Genomic DNA, 13,359 nt, shown 5'->3' with positions numbered 1-13,359 from the left:
TATACTTGCCCAAATCAATAATAAACATGTATTTTAAAAATACTTTTAAGAAGACAAATTAAAAAAAATTGATACTTTTAGTGTTGATGATGATTGTGAAACTCTTCATTACTTCTATTGTTTATTTGAAACCAATTTGAAGTTAGTTATATAAATTATTGGAGTTAGTTATTTTTCTTCTTTAACAATGAAGGTTTCTAATGTATTAATCAAATACTTTGAGTCAGGACACTGAATTAAATTTGATTCGGCAAACCTACATAGATAGACATTTTCCAACTATACAACCTCAACTAGTAAGATCCAAAAAACGATAATATTTTGATTTTATTTTTTGCATTGAAGATCGAAAGTGACACACTCTGATTGTTACACGACTGAATTCAGAATATTTTAAAATTATAGAAAAGAAGATACGAAGAAGATGAGCGCACTACCTATAACATTTAGAACTTCAGGTTTGTTTAGTTGTGTTTTGATATTTTGATGTATTTTGAAATAATAAAAATTTTGAATTGCAATAATTGAATGTGATATATAAAAAGGTAATTCTTGTTATCTTTCCAATATAAATATTTTGTACATAATATATTAAATTAAAATATACATAATGCAAAATTTTAAGAGAAAACATTTTAATTTATTGTAGATGAATAGTGCAAATCACGAGGGAAAAACACAGTCAAACAAATTCTTAATTTGGTGATGATTTGCCCCAAGAAAAATAGTCTTCATTATAAAAAAAATAAAGAAAAGAAAAAACAAAGAACTTGATGGTGCTAACACATGATTTATGCCAACTTTTATAAAATGATGATAACAATTCTTAGCTAAAAACTTTAATTAATTAATCGTGTGTGTGTGGGGGGCCCTATAGAAATGGGATTCGTTATAGTCGTAATTGTAATTGATTAGACATAATTAAGTATTAAGATATGCTTTAAAAAGATTATCACTAATTAATTTTGGATTAGTCTCTTGATCACAAGAAAAGATCATCCGAATCCATAAGCACATATTCTTGTCTAAGACAAGGACAAATTAAAAAAATGAAAATTAATTAAATAAATTGTTATTGCATTAGATCTTTAATCACTCTATCCATTTCTTTACGTGTAAGAACACTAACATTTAATCACAACCGTCGATTTGATTGTCGAGCAAAAATTAAAATTTTGATCATGTATATCAACTAGTAATATTTCAATTGTGTTATTATAAATTATCGTATTTTATACTTTTATTTTTAAATTCTATGCTCACATGAATGACATGTGACAGCCAACTTCATGATGAAAATAATCAAAATAAAATAGTTTGAATGATTAAATATAACTTTAGAAAGTTAGAGGACCAAAGTATTGATTGCACATACAAGTATAATACCAAAATTGAAAATTTTTGGAGTTTCGAGCACCAAAGCTACTTCTTATAACAAATTTATTCAACCAATGAAAAAAGAAAGATACAAGAAGAAAATATGATTAAAAACCTTGTTATAGGGATTTATTTGTATGTAGTAATAAGTGGGGAAGTGGTCCTAGAAAGTGTCGATATTTCCAAGGTCATAGGAGAGAATAGTATCACATCGTGTCATATCATATAATATCATCCTCAAGAAAATTAAATCGAAGCAATTATTACAACACATACTTACATAGTCACAAATCCAATTTTACATAAGAGCACAAAATATTGCATGCATGCAACAAACCCTAATACTTATACATATATATAAACCCTAATAGGGTCTAATGACTTGCAAAAATAAGGGCTTTTTGTTAAATCTCCAAGGAGGCCTCTTATTTATTTATTTTTTTCCACCAAAAAAAAAAGAAAAAAGGTAAAAAAGAGAAGCACAAAATTTTAGATGAATTAAGTAAAGCTCACCAAAGATTGGAAGCAAACAACACATGCAATATTGAAAAATATTCGATGATCGATGATCAATATTTGTGTGATTTTCCGGGTGGATGATCGTGGCCCATTCCCGGGCTGTTTCCTGGTGTTGTTGGCCGGTAAGCGTCTTGATCTGTATTGTACTGGTTCGCCCGACGACTCACCCTGCCCGGCCTGCCCAAGGCGTGCCCTATTGGTGACGGCGCTTCGATCTTATTTAGTCTCCGCGAAGTTGCGACGCAAAGAAGAAGAAGGAAGTAGATGAAGATATGAACATATTTCTTGTTGAGTATTGCCATGGATAATTTTCTTGATTTTTTTTTTGAATTTTTTTTTTCTTTTTTTTTTTTTGATCCTTATTACAAATGGGGTGGAAGTGATGAAGTTTTTGAGAGGGATGGGAGTGTTATTTAAGGGCAATGAAGGACCCACGAAAAAGGGCATGTTGAAAAATATGTATATATATATATATATATATATGTATGTCACTCGGTTATGAAGATATACTATACTGATTGTCTCAATTAACACGTAAAAATATTATAGATAATACATAAAAATAAAACAGATAACAATGTTGTATAAAATTTAAGTATGTATTGTCATTTCTATTTTGTATTATATGTGTATGGTAAATTTTATACTTCTTCCGTCCGCCTCTAAAGGTTACATCTACCTTTTGCGCAATCTTACTTAACATTAAAAATATCTTTATATTTGTATATTTTTTTTTACAAATGTCATTCTATTAGTATTATCAGACACTAATGGAAGTATTTATGCAATTTTTTCTTAATTTGTACTACATTTTGATATAATAATTAATATTCAAAGATCAACACGCAAAAAGTAAATAAAACCCTTATAATCGGACGGAGATAGTATATCTAATGTACTACTAGTATAAATTATTGTATTATTATTAGTACGATGCTGATTATATTTAATAAGCATCGTAATAGCCTCCATGTATGTGTGTTTGTATATTATATATCTATATATATATATATATTAAGAAAAATGAATTAATTAAAAGGAGGGGTGTAATGGGGTGTGTCTGAATTTGGAAAAAATAATGAAAGTACAGAAGTGAGGGTTGCGAATATTACTTGATTTGGTAAAGATAAGAATAGCGAGGACCATTTACATTTTATTATCTGACGACCACTCCATCACCAATGGACGAATTAATTAAATACTATATGCACAATTTTACTTTATTAATTATTATATTATTAGTATAATTATTATAATTTATAAATTAAAAAAAAGGACTAATTGCTGGGAACATTATGATTAGACACCACACACCAACTGTTTACTTTTTTATAATTATATATATATATATATATATACTGAATTCATTTAATTTGTTTTCGACAGTTTTGATAAAGAAAGAAGGAAAGAAAAATTATTTTGGAGGTTCTCTTTCAATATATATATATATATTATTAACTTTTTATATAAAATATTATAATCAATAAAAAATAATAAAATTAAATTTATGTTCAAAGAGAATTAACTAGGGTCGGTTTATTCAAGGAGATATGGTTAATTAGATTTATATATTATTATAGTTATTATTCTTTTGGGGGTAATAATAATTAAGAACAAGAAAACAATAACTATCCACATGTCAATTCATACTTTTCATTTCATTTTATTTTATTTTATGTTAGGTAGGATCAAACATGTAACAACTATTGGAAATAAATATTATATAGATTTTCTAGCCAACCAATAATAATGTCTAATATACAATCGTAAGAACAAAAATTTATAATAATTTAAATTTCTCCCAAGATATCACATTATACATATTTATTTTTTTTATTTAATTATCAAATACCAAAAAAAATAAAAAATATTCAAACATCACACTAAATACTTATTATATCAAATAATTATTATATATATATTTTTTACTATTTAAAAAACACCAAAACACAACTAAACAAATAAAATGATATATTCAAAAGGCGTGCGTCGAAAAGAGAAGTTAAAGTATGTCAATGTCGATGAAATAAGCGAACTTACAATAGCAAGTTAAAACAACGCCGACCCTTTTATTGGTCAAGCCCGTCATAGAGAGTTTTTTTTAGTGTGGTTTACCGGTCATGCCCATCATTGACGCGGTTTGCAAGCAATTGCACTTACTCTAAAAGTTTACCTAGTGTTCGTTCGGAAAAAAAAAAAAAATTAGAGTTTAAGAGATCATGCTATCACATGATATTGTAGAATAAAAAAATAAAATAAAATAGTGTCTCATAAAAGATCACCTAGTAGTGTGGGGATGGAGATGAACTCGTGACTATGAAGTCATGGGTTGTTCAAATTCCGACACCTCCAGATATTTCTTGCCACACAAGATTCGCCCAGTGTGACAATTGTCGGGCCTTATAAAAGAAGTTTACTCAATGATTTTATTTTTTTTGTTTTGAGTTCTAATTTGATTTTTGGTTCAAATAGTTGGCTGGATTTAATATTTTGTAAAAAAATAATATATTTCTATGAGATTCATATAGTAAAAAAATTTATTTACTACAAAATAATAACATAGTTGTAACGACAATTAGTGATGAATGATGTTAGCTACATGCACCTCAGGGATGAAAATTATTAAATTTTGTTTCTAATTTCGTCCCTAATATCTTTAATTACGGAACAAGTGTATTTAGGGATGAAAAAATTTCATTACAAAAATGCTATTTTCTTGTAATGACGGAACTACCAAATCCCGAGGCAAATCTTTCTACTCTGAGCCATATACACACATGATCACTTTTTCTTTTTTGATATAAACACATATCTATTTAGTTATTTATTGTCATTTCGACAAAGTAAGAAGTACCTATATGATTCTCATATAAATAAAAGCACCCACAGATTTCTGAAGCAGTCTTGTGGGTGATGAATCTAATCATGGATGAATATTAAATTAAGGCTTCATATTATTTATTTTTATACACTTTTGTCTTTTCATGACAAACAAAATAAATTGTCAAATTAGGTTGTAGTATTTCTGAGGTCACCATCAAACCCCTTTTTCATTTAAGGAAACCCTATATGAAACCTAGTTTTAATACATTAAGCTGCTGGGACAAAGATATATATATATATATATATATATGTAATAATATATATAAACACTTCCTACATTTGACCAGTCCCTTGTAAAGAAACATGGGTTATTTAATTTGTAGTAATATGACACACATCTGATTCATATCCCATTATATTCCAGCTCGATGAAAATTCCGGTCCACTTGTGTTCATCTTCGGGCATTTTGGTATTTTCGATTGTTTTCCGAATAGTATAAGATTGAATTAGTATATATGTTTTGAATTTAATGTTTTTTCATGAAAAATAATCGTCGAATGTGATGTGTATTAAGGGAAATAATATGGTATAGTGTAGTTTGATTATTCATATTCAGATATATTGTACTACACAAAAATTTTTTTACAATTCGATCAACAATTTTTATATAGAATTCAATTCATTTGGTTAAAAGGGATTTTACTTAATATTGAATGTGTTTTAAAAAATATATTCAGTTCATTTGGTTAAAGGGATTTTACTTAATATTGAATATGTGTTAAAAATAATATTTTTATACTTTTATGTGGAATGATAAATGATTTTATTAATATTGTAAGGTAGGCAATTATCAAACTATAGAACATATATTTTTGAATGAAGGTATTATGATATATGTCGAAAAATGATCTACAACCCTAAATATATAATTGTGTCTACCTTATACATATGATACACTTATCATGAATCGCGTAACTGTTTGGGCTCTCCTTAAAAGATCTTAAGACAACCTTGATGTGTAAGATTAGGGTTTCATGTATTGTCGCATCAAGGGTTCGCCATAAAAAATCTTCTAGCGTCGTCACAAAGCAATCTTCGTGTTCTTTAGGATTAAAGTGCTTGAAAAAGGGTTGCGAGTGTTGTCTTGAAGTTAGAATGTGAGTAGTGTTATTGATGTCCTTGCACGAATGATTCTAACATAGTTATTACACATATATATAGCGTAGCGATGTTAAGAACTCATGAAATAATAGGTGGATTGTTGCGTGCGCATGAGAATAGACATGGCAACATATGATGGTCAATCGAGTTATATTACACCACATAAATATATATAGAGAGAGATTCGAAACCTTTCATGAGCTATTGAATAATAATAATAAAAATTCTTAATATTCGTCACACTTTAACAATACAAACTATTTATTTACAGTTGATTGTCTCAATCGAACATTCTCTCAATTGAAGAACTAATATTCTAAGAATTTTATTTTATTTTATTGAAAAAAAGATAGAAAGAAAAAGTGGCACACTATTACGACAACGAAGGACAATGTATGTATTTTTATATGTATTCTTTCACTATTAAAGTCTAAGTCATGGTTCATAAAATATATCCAAAAGTTAATGATTTGCACACAAAGACCACTAGGGATTTGTGGGGTTAGAGGCCACATGTATGTTTTTGGTATCTTTACCAAATATCTTAAACTAATTTTTCTTGATTGATTGATCAAGACATATATATATATATATATATATATATAAAAGATGACGGCTGTTACAGTACTGATTACATGAAATCAATAATAAATATATAAATTTATAGTATATATATAAAATATAATTAACAATACATACTTTACTTTGAACCGTACATACTGAATATTATATTTTAGATGTTATCTATAATATTTTCATATGTTGATTGAGACTATTAATATGATGTTAATAAATCTCCAATCAGCATCCTAACCAAAGCAATATAAAGATATAAATATATTTGCTCCATATTGTAAAATAAATACTTATTTTGAAAAATGCTTAATAAATATTGTTCTAATAGTAGTTGGTGAATACTTTTTGTATGTAAAGACGACTATTTTGTCTTTAATTAATAAATAGTATTGATAGAAATAATTATAATTTTGAAATATTTGTAATATGTAATATGTTTTATATTTTGCTAAAAATAAAAATAGATACTTTTTATTTGCATGGCCGAAACTAGAAAAACAAATACGCTATACGCAAATAGAGAGAATATTGTCTAAGATTGTATAATTTTTTGACAGTTCTTTCTACTATCCGATTTTTAATTTTGTTTGTAATGATTTCATAATTGTATTCAAATGGATAAAAAATATATAAATAGAAAAAATTTGCGGAAAGTTTAAAAAACTTGTAAACTAAAAATAATGACAAAAAATTTGAAATGAAGTGAGTATTATAATATTTCGATATACATATACAAGGTATACGATTCTTGTTGCTATGACTAGATAATCCTCTTTTATTTTATTTTTTTATATTTTTTAATGTCCTCTTCACAACTTTATTCGATTCATTTTATTTTTTAGAATCAAACTTATGTGTTCTTACTTCGTTTATTGATTTTGAAGTTATAAAGCAAGATTGCAATTCATAGTGCTTTAAAATATTGTCTTCCAAAGTAGTTCAACCATGATAGTTGTGTTATCTTATTGTTACAAGTGGATATTATTTAATAATAATAATAATAATAATAATAATAATAATTGTTATTCAATATATATACTTATTCATACATGAGAAATAACGAGTTTTAGTTGTATTAGAAAAATAAATACTGTACTATGAATGCTATTTAAATTACACTTCAATAAATATATTTAACATGATATGAATACTAATTTATAGAGAATAAAAATGTATATAATACAAATAAATAATATGTATATTTATACATGATTAATTCAAATTAATTTTAAAAATAGATAATTTAAAATGTATATAAATATATTTATTTCTTTAAGAAAATAAAAATATAAGAACAAGTGGATTCCACTTAGAAAAAATTTAAAATAGTTAAAATAAAAAAAATTATGAACATAGTGCCAACATGCCTTTAAAAAAGCAAATTAAAAATAGTTAATGTAAAAAAATTATGAACATGGTGCCAACGTGCGCTTAAAAAAATTTAAAATATTTAAAATTTAAAAATTATGAATATAGTGCCAATATGCCGATATTATATATATTTTTTTCCAAAACAAGTAAATATATATATTTTTAAAAAAAATTAATATATTATACACACTTATTATTATTATTATTATTATTATTATTATTATTATTATTATATTACTTTATATAAAAAATTATCATTTTAAACTATTTCGCTAAACAAATACATTCAAACCTTATTTTAAGTTGGGGTTTGACAAACCTAAAGGAAGAGTTTTTTTTTTTTCTTTCTTTCTTCTTCTTCTTCATTATTTTTTTTTATTATTATTATTTTTTTATAATAACATTAATGATCTCTTTTATATATGATGTAAACTCATACTTTATAGTAAATGTAGAAAGCACATGTTTTATAATTTGTGATAAAAGTATGTAATGTAATCTTTTATATTTATGTTCGTATTATATAAATAATACTTATTAGGTTGAAATTAATAATATATAATCTTATGAAAAATTATATCATATGTTGTTAACTATGTATTATATAAAATTATATGGCATGTTATCAACTATGTGCCGATTAGATCAAATCAACACTGTGCTACTTGACTCAAAAAACACTTAAATCGAACTATACTTTATTAGCAAATTTAACTTTGAATTCTTTTGTTTCAGCTTCGGATCATCGTGCCAATGTTTTTCCAAGTCAAACTTGTCATTTACGACTCCGCTAAAGTTTGCAAGTTATTACACACTTACTATTTATCATTCGATCGCTACAAGAAAAAATCATTTTTGTAACAAAACTTTTTTGTCTCTAAATCTACTTTTTCCGTTACTAATGACATTAGAGACGAAATTAGGAACGGAATTACGTTAGCTACGTGAACTCTAGGGACGGAATTCAATTACAAATATATTATTATTATTATTTTTTTTTTTTGTAGTGGATACACATTCCAAAAATAAATTAGTACTATATATTCTAGTAAAGATTTTTTTTTTTTTTTTTTTTTTTTTTTTTTTTTTTTTTCTTTTTTTTAAATAATAGAAATTTGTGAACGTAATTTTGAGCATCCAGATGTATTAATTTAACTTGCCACTACATAAAGTGCTAGTCACTTTTCAATTGTACTAAAACAATATCAATATTTATTATTATTATTGACGTTTAAAATTTTGAACATAGGTAAATCTATGCCATTTAAGTTGGTATAATTTGTGATGGTAAACGTGTCTTATCTCAAGATGTATGGTTACAAGTATGACCATAAACTCAGAGTGTGTTTCTTTTGATAAACTTCGAAAAATTTTGATTTGAGTTTGATATTAATATATTTTTCTAAAAAATACAATTTAAATAGCAGAAATTTAGAAATCTTGATCTTGAATATAAACTTATAGTTCTTCGCGCTCAAAATTATTAGAAGAAAAACCAACGGAAAAATAAATTCTAGATGAATATACGATTTAGGATAGCTAGAAAAATAGTTGAGGTTCGCGGAAATGTAAAACATATTAAAATAAGTTTCTCAACTTTCGAACTTGCACTCATTCGAAGAAAACACTTTCGACTTCTTTAACTTGTATAAGTGAATCCTATTGTATTCAATATCTATTGGTTGATTGGTATATAATTTTGGAATCAATTAATATCATTATTCATTGTGTGAATAACTAAATTAACTATATATTCATGTCATTTCTTTTTCTACATTTCATTAATGAAATATATATTTTTTTGTCGTTAAATATAAAGAAACTTGATAGATTTACATTATGATTCATCGGTTGATAGTGACTTTTATGTTTTAAACAATCTATCAAATTTCTCGTATGATGTAATAATTTTTTTATTTTATTTTATTCGATAGTATAATCTTTAACTAAATTCAGCACACATAATCCCCTTACATAATATAAATGAAAAAACAATCAATAATAGCAATTAATCAAATGCATTATTGTTTTTGACACAAAAATTAATTGAATTGTTATCTGTTCAATAGAAAATTGAATTGAATTACACCAATGTGCCTACTTAGAACATATAAATATTATTATTAGTGATCACTTTTTTGGACATCATATACACTTTTGCATGTTGTAATAATTATTTATTGTTTATAGCCTCCTATGTAGTACACTATTTTCATGAAATATATATGTATGAGTTGGACAATGATTCAAATCCACGTTAGCAATACCATATAATATATAAATAAAAAAGCAAAAAATAAATAAAGGATAGGATAATGTATTATTTGTAAAAAAAAATAATAGCAAGAATCCTGTTTTTTATTTATTTATTTTTTTTGGTATAGTACCTCAAACAATTGAGATATTAGTTGAGTAAAATGTGTGAAAATATCGTAGTAATTTTAGTATATTGTTCATAATGTGTAACGATATATTAGTCGCATCGCACATATATAAAACATACATTAACTGTTGGAAAAAAATCAACATCAATCAATTTTTGCAACATTGTGTTCACTCAGTTAATACCAGTCTCGTTTTTGTATTAATTTTAATACTTTTTTATCGTAAAAAATATGCTTATTTTTTTTATTTGTCTATTATAAAAATTAGATTTGTTTCATTTTTAGTAAGAAATCATTACTTTTTTAGTATTTTAAACTATTTTATTTTATTTTTTACTTTTGTTACTATACAAAACAAAAACACACAGTACCTTAAAACCCGTATCAAAACTGTATGAGTTTACTTTTACATGATCAGATTTTAAATTTTTTTGATCAGATTACTTCATATATATATATATATTATTAACACGATTCAATATATATACCTAGTATTCATTTATACTCAAATATAATGGCATATTGTATTAACAAAATATATTGAATGAAATATATTGAATGATGTGTGTTTGTTTGGGGTTTTGGAGTTTGAATTGAGATTTGAATAGTAAAAATTTTGAATTTGAATAGCTATATGATGTGATATAAATAAGTGTTGATGTGATGTTTTGAATGTAAAACAGATTTTTAGTATAATATAAAAAATAAAAAATAGATGTTTGATCTGATATTTTTGGGGAGAAAAAATAATGTATTTAAAATTCAATTCTCCAAACAAACACACTACTTTCTATAAAAAAAGATGCAACAAAAATATTTGAAGTAATAAAATTTACCATTAGAAAATATGGCCATTATATTATTCAATCTTTATTTGATTTGAATAACAAATCTAGTTATGGTAACACAATGTCTACAAATTTAATAATCAATCAAGCAATTGATATAATAATAATAATAATAATAATAATAACAATAATATATCGTAACGCGTAATGTATATGATCTTATGTTGATCGCAAAAAAGAATAAAATATATATCAACTCATATTTATCTCATTTTATTAATTTTAAAAAATATATGTATATACATCATCCGAATGCAAAACACAACTTTTTTCTACGCTAATTCAAAAATTGAAAGAAAAAAATAATTTTTATTAGATACAATACCACAACCCAACTGAAGAAATTCATAAGAATGATTGATCATTAATAAATTGCTTAATTTCGTTTTAATATATATATATATATATACACACCGCTGCAGATCCAGCTGTGCTGATTCGAATAAACATATGTTATACACATAACCGACATATATTCATATATAATACATATAAATATATATTAACTACATGTATAACATATACTGTTCCGATCAAATCAGCACCATATTACTTGGTCGGATTAGCCGCTCATCGGCCATGTCCTATATATATATAATAGTATTATTAGGAACATATTTATTTATTTAAATTAAGTAATCATTGAGAATCCATTAATTTATAGTTAAAAGTATATTTAATATCAACACAAGTCCACCCACTTCCGATATTTATATTTCCACCACAAATTAATGTATTGCAAAAAAATTTGAAGACACAAGTCAGATTCCGTTTGAATTGACTACTCAATTTATGCCAAAAGACTTCGACCACACAAATCCTCAAATTCTCTAAACCATAAATTTTATATATTCTAAATAAAATATTATTTCCTTCCAAAATAATTAGCTCATTTCATTAGTGATACACTATTAAGATACTGATATTTAATTAGTTAATAAAAATAGAATATATATTTAAATATTTTATAAATTATATTGCAATAAAAAGTATATACTACGTATATAAAATAAAATTTTCTATAATACAAATAAATAAAAAATACATTTATTTATTTATTTATGATAATATAAATAAATTTTATAAAAGATATAGAGTTTTAAATATCAATAAAAATATTTGTTTTTTTTTTTTTTTTAAAGTGAATAAAATAAAGGAGTATTGAAGGAGTTATACATTATGTATAATGTTATATATTTTGTAGTTAATTTAGTTAACTTTGTTAAGTATATTTTCAAAATAAAAAGATATCAATTATTATGAGATAGATACAATGAAAAAAGTGTCTACTAGTATTGGCCGATGAAGTATTATTTCTTACTAATAATTTATTTTATTTTAAAGGTAAAGTGTTTGTTTGTAAAAATTTTAAATATGAATAATTGTACGACTAATCTCGTGACAACAGGCATACAAGTAATCTTATACCCATATGTCCAAAGCTCCCCTTCAAGGAACAGTTACTAGGTCTCAGCTCGTGTTTCTTGAATTACCACAAAGAAATCGAATGGAATGAATTTCGACTTAGTTTTCAGTCCTCAAGCAAACATTTCTGTGAACATTGCAAGTCTGTTAGGTAATCTTCACAACCTGATTGTCATTGAGCTTTTGTAATCGATCGAAAAGATGCTTGGGCGACGAGATGTTTCATGGCCCGAAAGAAGAAAATTATTTTTCACTCAATATAAGTCCACGACAGTTAGTATGTTGAAGAGGTAGTTTTATGTGAACTACAACTCCAAAGAAGTTAATTTGGCAAATTTATTCTCTATCTGCAAGTTCGATATGCTGAGCTAAGAGCAAATACAACGGCTTATGCGTAAAAGTGTCCTGTCTAGGCAAATAAAAATCTTCGCAACAAATCGTCTCACAATGCTCTGGTGACTCAATAAGTGTACCAAATAGAGAGAAATAGATTGGTTAAAACATTTTCTTCAACTTTTAACACACACTGTTTATTTCTCGACAAAAAACTTCAATACAGAAAGCACCGATCAAGAAGAATCTTCTTTTACATTGCAGCACTTAGAAGGTCTTCTGTGTTATTTGTTATATAGCAAAGAGAAGAAGCTTTGGTCCAAAGAAAATATCGACACGACGATGCAGATTTCCACTTCCTCAAGCCAAAATTCCTCTCATCGGTGTCAATTGTTACTTCGTAACGGAGAAGAATGAGCCAATTGGGGAAAAAAAATTGGACACAAAGACTGAAAATCGAACAGGGGAAGATATAGTGAATTTTTTTTCTTCTACACGGCCTCTACTGCAAAAAGTTGTTACTCATTGTATTTCAACATGT

The sequence above is a fragment of the Andrographis paniculata genome, unplaced genomic scaffold (assembly GCF_009805555.1).
Source record: "Andrographis paniculata isolate CXL003 unplaced genomic scaffold, ASM980555v1 Contig37END, whole genome shotgun sequence".
NCBI classification, from domain to species: Eukaryota; Viridiplantae; Streptophyta; class Magnoliopsida; order Lamiales; family Acanthaceae; genus Andrographis; species Andrographis paniculata.
Note: the sequence above shows the minus strand (reverse complement) of the source record.